The sequence below is a fragment of the Pinus tabuliformis genome, chromosome 4_2 (genome assembly GCF_031772625.1).
Source record: "Pinus tabuliformis cultivar Carrire ecotype Pingquan chromosome 4_2, CPIR1, whole genome shotgun sequence".
NCBI lineage: Eukaryota > Viridiplantae > Streptophyta > Pinopsida > Pinales > Pinaceae > Pinus > Pinus tabuliformis.
In genome coordinates this window covers 559773800-559789920 of record NC_142304.1, presented here as the reverse complement: position 1 = coordinate 559789920, position 16121 = coordinate 559773800, and the positions used below count along the sequence as shown (strand labels likewise).

The window sequence follows — 16121 nt, the reverse complement described above, 5'->3', positions numbered from 1 at the left end:
ATCTCAAATCGAATTGGAAACTAGACCTTCCACTCTTTGAACTTGGAAGGTCATGTGACCTTGATCAAAGATGTTCTTCAAGCTTTACCGTTGTACCAAATTTCAGCATTGCCAACGCATACGCTGATTTATAAAGCTATCACTACCAAATTTTGAGATTTCTTGTGGCAAGGCACTAAACACACTAGGAAGTGGGCTATAGTGGCTTGGGAGAAGGTATGTTAACCAAAGTTGGTAGGGGGCCTTGGATTGAGGGATCCATAAATGCTTAACAAAGCCTTGGGAGCCAAACTATTGTGGTGTTGGTTGCAAGGGGGTGGGAACTCTTGAAACAAGCATGGAACATAAAATACAATTAATCCATTTCCCAAGATGATAAACTCCCCTCCTCAATTTACTCCCCCGCCCCTTGGTTTTTCCAATCTTAACTTTGACGGGGTTGCCGAAGGAAATCCAAGCCCAACCAAGTATGGAGGATTATTCAAGGACTGGCGTGGAAATACTAAGGATATATGTTGGCAACTTTGGAATCACCAACAACAATGTTGTAGAGTTTATTGCTCTAGAACAAGTTCTGCAGAGCGCAAGCAAATAAGGATTTTCTAATATCCAAGTGGATGGAGATTCCCAACTGGCCATATCCACAACTCAGAAACTTATCTAGGGTACCCTTGTGTCAAAAGTGGTTAAGAGTTGGGATTTTGAGCTATTGGTTTCTCGAATTCAAATGTTGTTATCCACCTTTCCCTATGTGATCACATTACATTCTCGTTGGACTGGGAATAAGGTAAGCCAATCTTCTTGTAAATTGGAGATGCTGGGAGAGAGAATTGACTTTTAACTCCACATGGCCAATGCAAACCCAAATCAGTTGGGCCAATCAAATGAATACTATCGTCAAGGAGGATAAACATACCCTGTGGGGGGTGGACCCGTGCACCGACAAACTTTTCTAATTTCTTATGGCTATAGGTTGTGTGTATATCTTGATGGTTTTTTGGTTTCTTGGTAATCTCTTGTTTTGGATATCTCAGCCTTTTTTGGCTACTGTCAAATTTCTGGTGAATGAACTACGAACCTACAAATCCATTAAGCGTAAGACTTGGTAAACTTTTGAAATGTTGTAGACAACAATAGAACTTATTCCCATAATAAAAAAACTCCTCAAATTACAAATTTTTTTAACTAATTGACAAACATAAAATGTTAAAAATGATGTATCATTTTAAATATAAAGGAAACACAACTTTAAATAATATTTCATTTTAAATGAACTAAGAAAAACTAAACTAAATTAACCAGCTTTAGTTATATTAAATTTTCACATTTTAAAATATATTAACACATATTTTTTTTCCCTCTGGAAAAATCGTAATTTTATTCATATTGAGTAAAATTACATGTTGTAGATACTGAAACAGCATATGCTTTATCAAAACTTGTCCTGTGCTTCAGGAAACTCAAAAGATTTTTAGCGTAAACTATGCTTTTCTACCTTTCTTTTTTTCCACTTTCCGCCAACCTTCATTGTTGGGTGTGGCTATTACAATTGCCTTGTGTGCTTCGTTTGTAATTTCTTTTTCAGAATCTGAGCTTTCTGTTGAGTATGATCGGTTGTCGCCTCCAATTTCTTGTGCCGGGCTGAATTTCTCACTTTGTTGTTGTGGATTGGTTTGCACTATTGCAGACCCCATCTGTTTTTCCTCATTCTATGAGCTAAGTTCTGTATTATTTCCAGTATATTCTGCTTCTTGAGGTATGTTGATATCTTCTGTGTTTTCTTCTTCTACTATGTCATCTGTGGCTGAAAACTGCCATCCTTTCGGCTTTGGTATCTGTTTTCTTTTCTTGTCTTTTTTGTTTTGAGGGCATGTACTTTGTAGATGGCCAGTTTGGCGACATATTCGACATCTGAAGGTTATGTTTTCATAATCAAGCGGTTGTGCCCATTGCTTGTCATTGTGTAGTAAGAGAATGTGGTCTGGTAATCCTTGGCTGAGATCCACCTCCACACAGATCCTGGAAAATGTGTAGATGTCCTTGGAGAGGTGATCATTATATATTTTTAAAAAATTCCCCAATGTGTTGCCAATGTCTACTAATACTTTGAAATGCCAAAAGTGTAGGGGTAGATTGTATAGTTTTACCCACACAGGAATTTTGGAGACCACCATAGCATTCGAATCGAATTCTGGGAACCAGGGTGTCAAGAACAGTCCAACATTTCCCCAGAACCATGATCCCTCGTTCAATGCATATTCTTTATCATTTACTGTATCAAATTTGACAATAAAGAAACCTTTAGAACAGAGATGGATGTCGCAGTTTGTTGTCCATATGGAGTATATCCATTGACGAAGGGCTTCCGGCTTGGGCCAAAAACCATTGAACCTGCATATCACAGCTTTGGTTAAATAATCCTCTTATATTTCATTTACCTCAGGTGCAGAAATTGTTATTGCAGGGTTTTGTTCTGTTTGCTCGACAATGTAGGATCCGGGCATTGTGGCTTGCTGATCTGTATGTGATTGTGTTTCCTTCTTCCCTTTCACTACATCTTTGAAGGAAGCAGTTGCTTTTGAGCTCGTGCCTGAACTTCCTCCGCGGATTCTTGTGCTGAGGTAAATGGTTGAGTCTTTGCCTATGCCATATTTGTTCAGTTTGTGCTCCTCCTGCAGTATTTTTCCTATGAAGTTCAGGATTTGTTTGCAGGGTGGGATGCCTGTCCTTTCTTGTATCCTCTGTTTGAGCGTTTTTATTTCCTCCCAGCTTCCTATCCTGATACATATTGTGTTCCCTTCCATGGATCTAATAAAGAGACTGCTTAGATTCTCCTTGGGTGCTTCAGGAACAGAAGCTTCCAGATCTGTCATGTGCAGATCTAACAATGAGGTTCTATTTTCCATCTTTTTCTCTTCTCTAAACAGTAAGTAGGTTTCCAGATCTGACCAGAATGGGGGTTGTTTTACAGTACGTAGGTCTATATCATAGATCCTGTGGCTCGATCTGGGCGCCGTGCCACAAATCAAGAAAAATGATGCCCAATCTGGGCTCAATGGCATTCGCTCGAATAGTTGGACAACGAGATCTGCAGCATAATGGAACAAATCCGGGGTCTGCTGTGCAAAAAGCTTAAGTTTAGGCTTCCTTACCTCGGGGTTTTTGTTATCGTGGGCTTCTTGTCCTCGGATCTGAGCCAGCGTATCACTGTATGTCAAACTGATGAGATTAAAAGCCCTCTGCTCTGTTTCTGGGCGTGCTTCGTTGATTTTGACATTGCTACAGCCCCTGGGTGCTAGATTTGTCATGTTTGCATCAGATTGAGAGGGAAATGTGATCAGTAGGTTGGCGTCATTTCTCCTGTATGCTCCAAAATATTGATCTGCTGCACCATGTTCCAGATCTACAATATATCTCTTGTCTTCCAGGAGAAGGTAACAATTCCCCCGTCGCTAATGATCTTCTTTGCCTATTCGCTTGTTCTGCAGCAGCAGCACTATGACCTTATTCCTATCTATTCCAGCGGTGGAGGGGCATGTTGCTGTTGCGGCGTCCATTTTCCTTAAACCTTGAGAGAGCTCCGCAGCTATCACTCTAAGTCCCTAATGTTAGAAATGCTTCCTTAACACATATATATATTAACACATATATATATTTTAGCAATCATATATATATTTAAAGCCCAAATAAATGATAACACATATGTTTCATATATTAAAAGAAAAAATTGAATGTTTAAAAGACTACGAAATAGATGGTAATGGACTATTACAAAAGCCACTTACATCATTTATTTATGATGTTTGGTATGTTATTGAAATAAAGCTGCTCCTTTTCAGAGTTTTCCCGCAGCCATTTAAGCAATTGAATGTGCTATTCTTAGCAAGCAGCTTCTACCCGTGTCTTATTTACCTTAGTTTCAAGGGTTGTTATAGTCAACGATATATATTAATTAGAAAGGTTGGAGTAACTAACTTTGCAGATAGCAAACTTGTATAAGCCAATAACAGCCTTTGAAATCACCTTTACATTGCAAAACTGACTCGCTTTTCAGCTTCATCAGTATTGATTATGAAAATAATACCTATCAAATAAAAAACAAATGATATTTCTAAATATCAAATTGTTCTTATCAGGATTCATTAGCCCAATTGGCCTGGTTCATATCAAAATTCCTTGGCCCAATTGGCTTCACTACCCACTCTAGGCATGCTAGTCTGCCTCTTGGCAAACACATCTGCTTTGAAGTACGCCCCACACATCTGCCCCTTACTATCAACACAAGGCATTGGCATCAGCTAATTCAGAGGATGTTCAAAACTCTGCAAGTCACATGATGTAGAGAAAAAACAACCTGCAGGGCCAAATGCAACATCAGTATAAATAAGAGACAAAAATTAGATCACCATGCTTGATGTGTGAAACAGTCAGAGAATAGATAAGGTCTAATTTAGCAGTCGAATATTACCTCGGGGAAAAACGAGCAAAAGATTTTCCACATCCCTCTTTGAGGACATGTGGATCATCAGATAGGACAAGGCAACCATCAGCTGCAGTGCCCCAAAAGAAAGGCACTGAACCATCGACATCCTGGAAATAAAAATAGTGTCCAAGTCAAAATGCCAGGAAATCCACAATTTCTAAGGAAAGATTTTATTCAAATAAATACTCAGTGCAGCATTTTTGGTGTCTATGGAAATCTGATGTATGAACAGACTTCTCTGGAAAAAGGTGTTCATTGGCCACGTGATTTTGAATAACTATTTTCCCCTTACCTCTCTAGCCAAACAGAGGAGAAAAAATCCATTGGAAAATAACTCATGCTTAAATATTGTAAGCAAAATAGGAGTGTTGCAGGACCTGGGAAAATTTTTCCATACATTTGCAAAGGAATACCAACCATCATGTAATAATTTTAAATGCTTTTAGCAAAGAGGTATTTTCACGAGCCAAACTCCTATATCATGTCCCATATATTAAAATGGCAAGTCAAAAACGATCTCCCCAAAGTCGAGACCAGATCCCCGAACTTAGAGGAGTCCATTAAAGCAGAAAGTCAGGTTGAACGACTGAGATCTGAGTTGAGTCAGTATGCTGACTTAAATCACTATGTTACCATATCATCAAGTTTAGTAGAATAAATTCGATCATCCTTTTCTATGTACAGTCATAATAATTGAAGCTTATATCTTAACAATGGCTTTAACAAGAGCAACAATGTAGATATTCTTTATATTACAGGGTTTCTCTTGGATGGCCAACTCTGCTGTGTTTCTCAACTATGATCAGTAAGGTAGGCCAGGTTAGTTTTAGCTTTTGGGACTTGTAGCTATATGGCTAGGGTATGGATAGCAATTTGTAATGATGGGACACCTTCTTTCATCCGTGACCTTAATGAAAGTCATGAATTTGACAGGTCTATCTTGTAAATTTTCCAAAATAGTAACTGTCTTACCCCACAAAAGGATAGTAAGTGCCTTACAACATAAAAAAGAAAAGGATGTAGTATATATATTAAAAGAGTAGGCATGTACTTCTACTTCTAGTTTTAAAAAGGATCTATTATCTACTTCATTTCAGAGTATATTCATGTTAGAAGAGTCACTGAGTTCTAGTCATTATATCCATAAACTAGATTAACGTATACTGCAAATATGTTGTTGTTATCAAACCGTTGCCAGTTAGGATGGATCCTGAAACCTGTGTGTGGCAAATTCGCCAAAAGACCACCAGTTGACTGGAAAAATCTCTACATTGCCATTAAGCCACAAGTTAATTTGAAAGCTAAAGTTATGGCACAGATTTTTCTCAAGGCTTGTAATTTGAATTTGCTAAATCTTCCTTTCAAAAGGATCTCATCATAACTCATCTAAGAATGTAAAGCTACTCCAAAAAAGAGAAGATATGGGAAGGAGTTTGCAGGGTCAGCAGATCCACCTGTCTATGCTAGTGAAATGGTAAACCTGTGGATTAAATAAAAGAGGCGGGGCCTTAAATTTTCCCCCCTGTCAATTGCGTGGCCAGGAAATTTGATTCCGATGAAAAGAGTACTAAAATTCTAGAGATGGATAAGAAAAATATTGGGAAGCCTCAATTTTATTTATTATAGAGGGAAATGTAGCAGGAAGGATAGAGGGAAATGTGCATGTAGCAGGTCAGAAAGAAAAAATTAAGGGTTTATCTTAGATATTTCAATGGAAAATCTCAAAACCCCCCAACCAAAAGAGGAAATGAAGGGATAACAACAACAAGCGTACCACTGCTGTGAAGAAAGCTTGGCAGGTGGAGTCATAAAGAACGAAGGCAAACTTTCCAGAGAGATCTTTGATGACCTGATCTGCAGGGTAGGGGCCCTGATCTCTGAGAGTCTGATACGCTTCTATGACAATAGCCACTTCGTTTGCACTTTTGTTCAGACCATATCGTTGCCTCAACCCCGCTATGTTATCCATGATGCCCTCGAATATGCACTTTATCCATAACTAATCCAAAACTGACATTCACAAGTTTAGATTATTCCCTCCTCAACAATAACGATTTGTTATTCTTCAATAATGTGAAATTCCCATCTGAGAGCAGCGGGAATTTCAATTCTCTGCTCGGAACCCCAACTTTGTTGCCCGATGTCCTCCACAACTCTCCAATGTCGACCCAATCAAACGCTGTGCTCTGTTTTAGTGAAGAATATAATGCACCCAATTCGACACCAGACAACGGTTGCACGAGCGGGGCTTCGGCTTCGGCTTCGGTTTCCAAGCAGGAGATTTCATTTGCGTCAAAAAAGAAGAAGAAAACTCAAAAGGGATCACAGAATACGAACAAGCTGTCGGTGGATCCTCAGAGTGTTGCAGCCCGCCATAGGAGGCACAGGAAATTCGCAACAACACCGCTATGTTATCCATGATGCAGAGAATTGAAATTTAAACAGCCGAACAAACCTGGTGTGTTAGTCCAGTGTACCTGGATGGCGAGCAGCAGAGCGGAGGAATTGCGGAGCGGGAGGCGCTGAGTCGAGGAGGAAGGTGAGTGAGCAGCCCGCGATCGGGCAATTCCTCCATTTCGAATTGGCAAAGGCATTATTCCTCCGCGGCGGCGATCTGTCAGCGAAATTTCAGGATTTCCGGCTTTGATCCGATCTGCGTGGAAAAATCAGGGAGTGAATGCGGAGTGGAGGAAGAGGGTGGCGGAGGCATTACCGTCGGCCGGAGCCGGACAATTTTCCGAGTAGCGACGGAAACTGGCAATTCCTCCGCCTAGGTAGACTAATCCCTATGTAGTTTTCCCTATATATGTAGCTGTCACTTTTTTAAGTCATAACGCTATTCTTGTATTTTAGAAAAAGTATACATGTAGCTGTTACATTTTTTTAGTCATAATGCTATTCTTGTATTTTAGAATAAGTTTATCACGCTGTTATGTGACATTTAGAGTTTCTTCTAAGGAAAATATATAGATTCTCTGATGTATAATTTTTTTTTTAAATACAATTGAGCCTTTTTAAGGCCTTTACAATCGTTTGGAAAAATAGTGGATTTTTTGTCTTTGTTCTCTGAACAATTTTTTTATGGGACAATCCTTAGCTGGTGGTCAACCGTAAGTAGCCTAAGTAAATGTTCCCTATGTAAATATGAAGAGTAAAATACACATCTAAGTCCAATGAAAATATATAGTGCAGGTATGGGACTTGATAACGAGTTTGTACAAGCCAATTTCAACTAATTGGAATAATATTTCTTTATCATATTGTGTGCTAGATTTAGTCAATGATGCTTCAGTAAGGGAAAAACTAGTTTTTCCTGTATCTTATGTTGATACAATTTGATGGGACAGAAAACAATCTATTTTTGAAGACAAATTTATCTCTACATAAGTTGTTATTGGTGCCATCCAGGACATATGAAAAAATCCTCCAGAAAAGGAAAAATAGTGACTTCCTATACCTTCTCCTTTTATCTGAGATATCTTGTGTGCCTTCTTTGATGCTTCCAATGAGGGCTACACTAATTTCTGTGATGTTGGTGCTATCATTTTTTCCACCAAAATCATCACATGTTATTTCACTCTTCTAAATTACTATGTAAAAACACAAAGCTGAGTTTATAGCCTTGTGGACATTATTTCATATGGAAGACTACGAAAAAAATTAAGAAGATTTAGATTATGGAAGATTTAAAACATTTTATTGATTGGGTGGAAAGAAAAGTTGTTATTGAAGTCTTATTCTTGAGAATATTTTATTGCCTGTATCAACCGTGAATTAGGAAAAATGGAATAATACTCTTTGAGCCATATATATCAAGAAATGAACAAGCATAGATGTTTTTTTTTTCCACAAAAAAAGCATAATATTTTTATATCAGAAATATAAAAGAGTCCAAATATACAATAAAGGAAGAGTTCCAATGATCTGTGTCAACAGAGAAGTCTTGAGCTGATGAAAAGAGGCCAGAAGGCCAGATCCAAAGAAGAAGAAAAATACATCAGGAATCCATCCACATGGACCGATGCATAGACCATATTCGGATCAAAAATTCGCCTGAAGGCAAGGAGAAGACGTCCAGAAAAGTAACTTGTACAGTAAACAAAAACTACATCTCGATGAAGACCTGTTCAAAAAACAGGAAAGCCCATAGCATATTGGTCGAATCAGCTAGCATCTTTGAAAACAGAAGCAAAAACATAGAAAAAAACTGCAAGAAAGGACTAGAAATTGGGAGGGTAAAAGTCCTGGATGGAGAAACATATCCCATCAGAGGTAACATGTAGATGCCACGCTCCCGGAGTAGGTTGAAGGCCTTTTTTTGATAAGGAGTCTGCCGTCTGATTTTGTTCCCTGTGAATGAAGTTGACTGAGGCACCTTTGAAGGATGACCAGTAGAATCTGATGCGATTAAGCCAGCCCTAAAGATGTGGCCTAGAAATGGAGATTTTCCCAGCCATATAATCCACAAGAACTTTTGAGTCACCATAAATGGGAATGTCTTGAAGATTTAGGAAAAGGCAGAAACTCATGAGACCAGCAAGGGCCATCGCCTCAGCCATCATATTAGAACCCCTTCCTCCATTCCAGTGAGCGAAGAAAAGACAGTCTTCATCTGTTTGAATATGGAAACCACAGCCACAGACCCCATTCTATGCAGCACCGTCGAAAAACGCTCTAGGGAGAGATGAGGACGCCAGAGGAAGATTTGAAACAGGAGGCATTCCCAGCATGGGTGAGGAGGGTTGGAATTCCTCAAAGAGATTACAAATGGAGGAAAAAATTTCCAACATTGGAGACTTTTTGTCATTGAAGATGAAATTATTCCGCCACCTCCAAATACACCAGAAACTAATGATAAAGATGGATCTCCATTTGGCGTTTTGTTTACTATACCAAGTAAATGCATCCATGATCGACAACTGAGACATGAATTTAAAATCATAACGAATCTCCAGGAGCGACCAAATTTGACGGGAGCCCTTGCATTTCAGGAATAAATGAGAATTGTCTTCCTCGGCCGATCTGCATATGGGGCATATACCAGGACCCTGCCAACCACGCTTTTTTAAATTGTCCCACGTAAGATTTTTGTTGTGGAATGATAGCCATGAAGAAAACACCATTTTTAATTGACAACTCGCTTTCCAGAAAATACTCGGGAAGGAACAGTCATATTGATGCAGTCTAACACCAATCATGTTACGGTAAATGTCCCTTACCCTGATGCTGTCCATTCCTTGAGATTTTCCCCAGATGAGACAGTCCTGTTCATCAGAGCGGAAGATGCCACCATTTCTGAGAATTGTTAAGATCTGCATCCACAAGCCACCAATGTCTTGCGGCATATCCATACTCTCTGCTTCCCGCCAGATTGGGATAGGGCCATGCCATCTCTCAATCAGCCCATCCCAAAAAAAGATACCCTTCTTATGAAAGAACTTTAACAGGGGAGCAGGGACTCGGATCTCCTCACTGCCACATAAAAAAGAGTCTTTTCCCACCAGAATCCGCTCCCCCGTTTGAAAACGCCATAAGAGATTCTTCCGGAACATATTTTCAATTTTTCTCAGGCTCAGCCAAATCGGAGATCCACGTGAAAGGCCTATGCTACCTCTTCTGAACCAAAAGGATAAACTCTTATTGCGCAGATACTTCTCCTGTATAATGTTATTCCAAATACCTTTCTCGAAGATCCCCCGCCATAAAGTTTTACAAAGGAGAGCTTTTCAAAAGGACTTCAGGTCTAACAGACCCCAGCCACCCATAGATTTCGGAGCAGATATATGTGAAAGCTTCGTGAGGTGAAACTTTCTTTTCCCTGCCTGGCCACCCCAGATGAAGTTGGCAGTGAGTCTGTTCATAGATTGAATGATGCTTGCTGGTAGAAAAAACAGGTGCGTCTAGTAAACTGCCAGCTGGTTTAAAACCGATTGGGCCAAAACAACTCTCCCATTCTCCCATGTTGGAAACATCTGAGCTGGGAGAACATCCACAAAATTGCTACACAGCATCTCATTTTTTATTTTATTGGCCAAAGGATCCCTTCTCTTGTTTAAACCCTAGATTTCATCCATATTCAGAGTGAAGTTTAAGTCCCCTGCAAACATTAAATTTTCAATCTCAAGAATTTCAAAACTAAAAAGTTTCTCCCAGAAAGGCTCTCTATTCCTATAAGGAGCATAGACATTTAAAATATTTATGGGGAAATTTTGACCCCTAATTTGGGCCGAGATTAAAATTTCCGCCATGCAACTATAAGTCTTTGCCATGATCCAGGGCAGATCCCATAGGACTGCTAAGCCACCCGAGAGTCCATTTGATTCTATAGCTGAAATGTACCATGAGGGAAACATTTTCCTAAAGTAAGATATAGAAACCTCAACAGCATGCATTGTTTCCTGAATTAAAATTATCTTAGGATTAACAGATATGAACAGATCTTTTAACTCCAAAAATATTTTCCCCGCCCCCAACCCCCGAATGTTCATTGATATCAGAAAATTCATTTTGGCAAATTCTCGGCCCTGCATGCTCTAAGAGACCTTTCATCATTCATATCTATTATTGGAACATCAATAAGCGACAAAGACCGGAAATCTCTTCCCGCACTCACGCCCCTTCCTCTAAAATGTCTGCTGCCTCTGCCATTTTTCCTCCTTACTGTGATATTGCTGGAAGAGTTTGGGCTGATGAGGGGAGATTTCTTTGATTTAGGTTTATGGATGGTGAGGGCTTTTAGCTCTAACGACTTCTTTGACAGCAAGAAGTCCAAATCGCTCCCTATGGAGTTGGAGGGAGAAAGATTCGGAGAGTTCGCCGAGGTGGGAGAAATCAGGATTTCCTTGTCCTTTTCTATCTGAGGACCATTCTCCGTGGGAGAAAACAAGGGAAGATTGGAGAGGGATTCAGTTCTTCTGTTGATGAGGTGAGAAGGAATCGGAAGCGGGTTTGGTACCTCATGATCAGAGCTCAGTTTGATAGGATGCGGGGGCTGAGAAAAAGTCTTAAAAGGGGCATCTTCTAAAGGAGGCACCAAGGGAGAGATAGGCTCCACAACAGAGGATGGATTAGGATGCAGGGGATGATTAGAAGTGAGAGCACGAGAAGATGCCTGACAATCCTCCGTTCCGAAAGAGGACCGACTTTTGGAAGATAGGAAGAACTCCGAATCTGGGTAAGGAGAGGATGCCTTATCTAAAAGGGGCTTGATAGCACCCCGAGATTTACGTCTATATTGAGAGCGCCGAGAGCAATTCCTTAATAAATGACCTGTATGGTGACATGCTGAACATCTGAAGGGAATCCCCCAGAAGTCCAATCTCTGCCTGATATTCAACTCCCCCCAGGATATGTCGATATGTTCCGGGAAACCTCCTCTGTAAGGTTTATCAATCAATACCCACGCCACCCTCTGATCTTTTTCTCCAAGAGACCAAGGGTCCACGTAAATGCATTTTCCAATGGCATTGCCTATCTCATACAAAGTTTCTTTGGACCATAATTCCAAAGGCAAGCCGGGGAACTTAACCCAGATGAAGTTGTTAGAGGGAGTGTTCCTAAGCGGGTTAAAACCCAGATACCATCTATGCATAACCAAGAAACTCCTGTTGAAAACCCACTGGTGCTTAAGAATGGACTCCAGGTCACTTGACTTTAAAAAATGGAAACAAAACCAACCCTTTAAAAGGCTAGCAATAATCGGAATGTAACCTATAATAGGTTTCCACTGGGCCGCAAGCCAATCTCGCATTTTGGATTCATTCATCTCCGGGAAATGCCAGCGTCCGATCAGGGCTTTTTCTTGGAGGCTTGATATGCGTTCAGCAAGGTGACGACTGTCAATTCTAATAGCAGCGGGGGGCAGAACTGTCTTAACCGGTTTCTGAAGATTCTGTAGATAGGCTTCCTCCAGATCCTTTCGAGAGTTTTCATCTCTCGTTCCGATGAATGATCGAGAAGGACCGCTTTTTTTCCTATCCCTAAGCGCCACCTCAAACGGAGAGACCGATGGCTTGATTAACAAATCCTCCAGGGTAGACTCAGATGACAGCCGAGCATTGACGTGGGCGAATTTAGCATTGATGGCAGCTTGGACCATTTCCTCCGTGGCCGAGTAGGAGGGAAAGTCCACATTGAATGCTCCACCAGCCCTTTACCTCATTTGGTACCCACCAAATCCAAATCCGATTGATCCGGACAGAATGGGACAGAACCCTCTGAACAAGACGCCCAGAGAGAGAAAAAAGAGCAAACTTCTGACTGTGAAACTGACAGATGAAGCCTCGAGAACTTAGAAACTCACTTCCCAAAAAGTCCCAATGACTGTGATGATGCCATCTGTCCTCCCGACTTAACTTCCCTGATCTCAACAGAGGCAAAGATCAAATAGAGGAAATGAATTTCAAAATTTGACGGCTCCTCCGGACTGTCTGAAAATTAAGAATAATAAAAAATCTGGGGGAATGAAAAAGAGTGACATCACCAGGAGGGGGCCGGAATATAGAAACCGGCAGTCGGAAACAAATTCAGGCTGAAAAAAACCAGGAGAATCGGAAAAGAACTGCTCGAAGGCCGATTCAGGAGACATCAGGCGTCCCAAAACATCGAATAGAGAAAGACCGTCATGTAGCTTCTTCAGGGCAAACTACACAACAACAAAACAATACACAGCTGCACCACCATGGACCTAGTCTGAAACGAACATCTGAACACGGCTTTGAAAAGACTATATAATTCTGAACCTTTAAAACCAAAGCCTTCAGCCAGTTCAAAACCATCCCCTACGTTCAAATTATGGAGTGGAGCAGTAATAACGTACATAAACTTTCATATAGATAAAAGCGTTCAGGCAAAACAAGAGTTAACAAGCGCATCTCTCATATTGACATATCCTTCCTGAGACAAAAACATTCATATATAGCTCATAAACTTATAGAAAGACTTCACTGACCTGGGTTCGCAGGCGTGACGAGAAAAGAGTGCAGCGAACAAAACAGCATCGACGTAGCCATCCTCCAGAAAACAGGGCCGAATTATAAACCAGATAGATGGAAAGGCTCGAGGAAGTAAGTGATAAACTACTGCGGCAGAGGCGCACAGTGGGGCGGGACAAAAACTGGTTAAATCATTGGAAAGAGAGAAGAAGAGGTGCAGAGCGGGGAGAGTCTAGAAATTTTCTCCACGAAGAAAAAGCTGGTTAAAGCATTTGGTGAGTGGAGAGGAGGCGCAGAAGCTAGCCTTCCTCGAGAGACAGATGTCAGCAAAGACAAAAGCATGGAGAAACTCAAAACGTGGCATTTTCTTGGCAGGCAACGTTTTGGAAGGACCATATGAAAGGCTCACCTGTTACCGAGCATAAAACGTTTTCTGGTTGGCCGCACTCCATTGCTCGCCAGCACCGCGACACCCAGCTCCAGCTCCCGGCTTCCAACCCCCATAAAAATACTCTTATTGTCACTAAAATTGAAACACCACCTCATTTCTGTAAAAGATTTCCTATACCACTCTGCAAATCGACTTCGAACAAGCATAGATGTTATCAATGAAGCTTTACAACTACAAGACATTAATGTTTTGTTAGATAGAGTTGTGTTTAAATGCCCAAATATGCATATAATAATTTACGGAATGATTACCATAACCATAATAATATCATAATTCTTATGCAGATATAAGTTATTAGAACACTGGACATTATAAAGTCTAATAACTTATAGGTAACGGCTCGTGTTATACTAAAAATACGAAGACAGGGGAATAGCACAAATTGAAATCAAGACATTAATAATTTGTTAGATAGAGTTGTCTTTGAAATGCCTAAATATGCATATAATAATTTACAAGATGGTTACCATAACCATAATAATATCATAATTCTTATGCAGATATAAGTTATTAGAAAACCGGACATTATAAAGTCTAATAACTCTGATTCAATTCTAATAGACATTTACAATGGAGCGCCACATATTCTAAAACATGACGCAGAAATTACGACACTCTTAAATACTCAAAAACAACGTAGAGTTGAAATTTACATCGAAAACACCGGACATGCTAAAACATGATTGAAACACCAGAGGAAAGAAAGTATAACAATCTGGAACAAGCTATATCGCTACAGAGATGACATTCCTAAACAAACATACTAGCATATGCATGGGTTTCGCCCCATGTTGATACTAAATGGGGTACTGCTCGTAGCGTAGGCCACAGTTAGCCAATGAAATCGTAGCACCGATGGCAAGGCCGCAAATGGGAAACATGTCTTGGTTGATCAGCGTAGAAAGGCAGGCACTGCACTCAGGGAGTATGTACCCAACGCAGGATGTTCCCCCGTAGGCCGTGGGTGAACCCCCGCTGCCTGGAACCGAGGTCGAGTAGCTGTAACCCGGGTTTGCTAGCATATCCGCGAGCAGGGTATTGAGAGTATCAGCAAAAGGACTGTCGGGTGCGAATTTCGTTTCATTACATGCCCAAAACAGTAAGGTTGTATTCTGCGTGCCCACAACTGTGAGTAGTAAAGCAAACCCAAATAACCTCGTCATAATAGTCATGGCTGCCTCAAATGAAAAATTATCACCTCTGCTAATAATGATAATGATAGTAATCCATCCAATGGAAAACGTTATCGCGAATCTTTATCAATGCGCTGAGGACTCCCTCTTTTTATAGCCCTCGCTGGACATGGTGTTATGGATAGGATAACCCGCGTCACGTCGAGGAGGATGGTGGTTTCATGCCAAATGGTTTAACGGATCTTTTAAATTATTTAAAAAAAATTTATGTTTCATACATGAATATTTTATATCTAAAATATGTGTTTTCGGTAGTTGGAATGACCCATTCATTTAAATATGTGTTTTCGGTAGTTGGAATGACCCATTCATTTTGAGGACTAATTTATATTTTTATGATTTATTATTCATGATAACTTCACCATATTAAAAAAGTTTGGTGTTTCTCATACATCTCACTATTTATAATTAAAAAAATTATGTGTTTATATTTAGGAGTTATTTATAGTACCTCGCCCATTCGAATTCATTAAAAAAAAAAAGTGTGTTTCTCATACATGGTGATAAAATAATAAATTTTTGAAAGGAATATATAGAATCTATTGTATGTATGTTTTTTAAATAGCATTGACCCTTTTTAAGGTTTTTAGAGTTATATGAAAGAAATATATTTTATGGGGATCAAACCTAACAGGTCATCACAATGTATATTCTTATTAAGGAAACATAAAAGTTTTGAGAAATATATATATTTCTTTATGACTTGCGAGTGATAAACTATTGACTTGGGAAAATGGTCCAATGTGAGGTGAGGGTGGAGGTAAAATACACATTTGTATGTCCCATGCAAATATATAGTGTTAGTATGAGATTTGATAAGGAATTTATACAAGCCTATTTTAAAGAATCCGAAATAGATTTATTTATCAAATTGTGTAGTAGATTGGGTCAATGATGCTTTAGATTGGGTCAATCTGAAGGGTAAAAAAAACAATCTATTTTCTAAAAATACATTATCCAAACAAAAGTTGTTGTTGGTCTTCTTTTGGACATATGTAACAATTTTAAAAGTTCGCTCCCAAAAAAAAGTGATGTCCTATATTTCCTCCTTTGATCCGGGA

The 16121-nt window shown here is 39.8% G+C and overlaps 1 pseudogene; it reads right to left on the bottom strand.

The window, feature by feature from the left end:
* Positions 1-14664: 14664 nt before the first annotated feature.
* On the bottom strand, positions 14665-15039 carry LOC149170488 (antifungal protein ginkbilobin-like protein pseudogene; annotated as a pseudogene).
* Positions 15040-16121: the final 1082 nt, after the last annotated feature.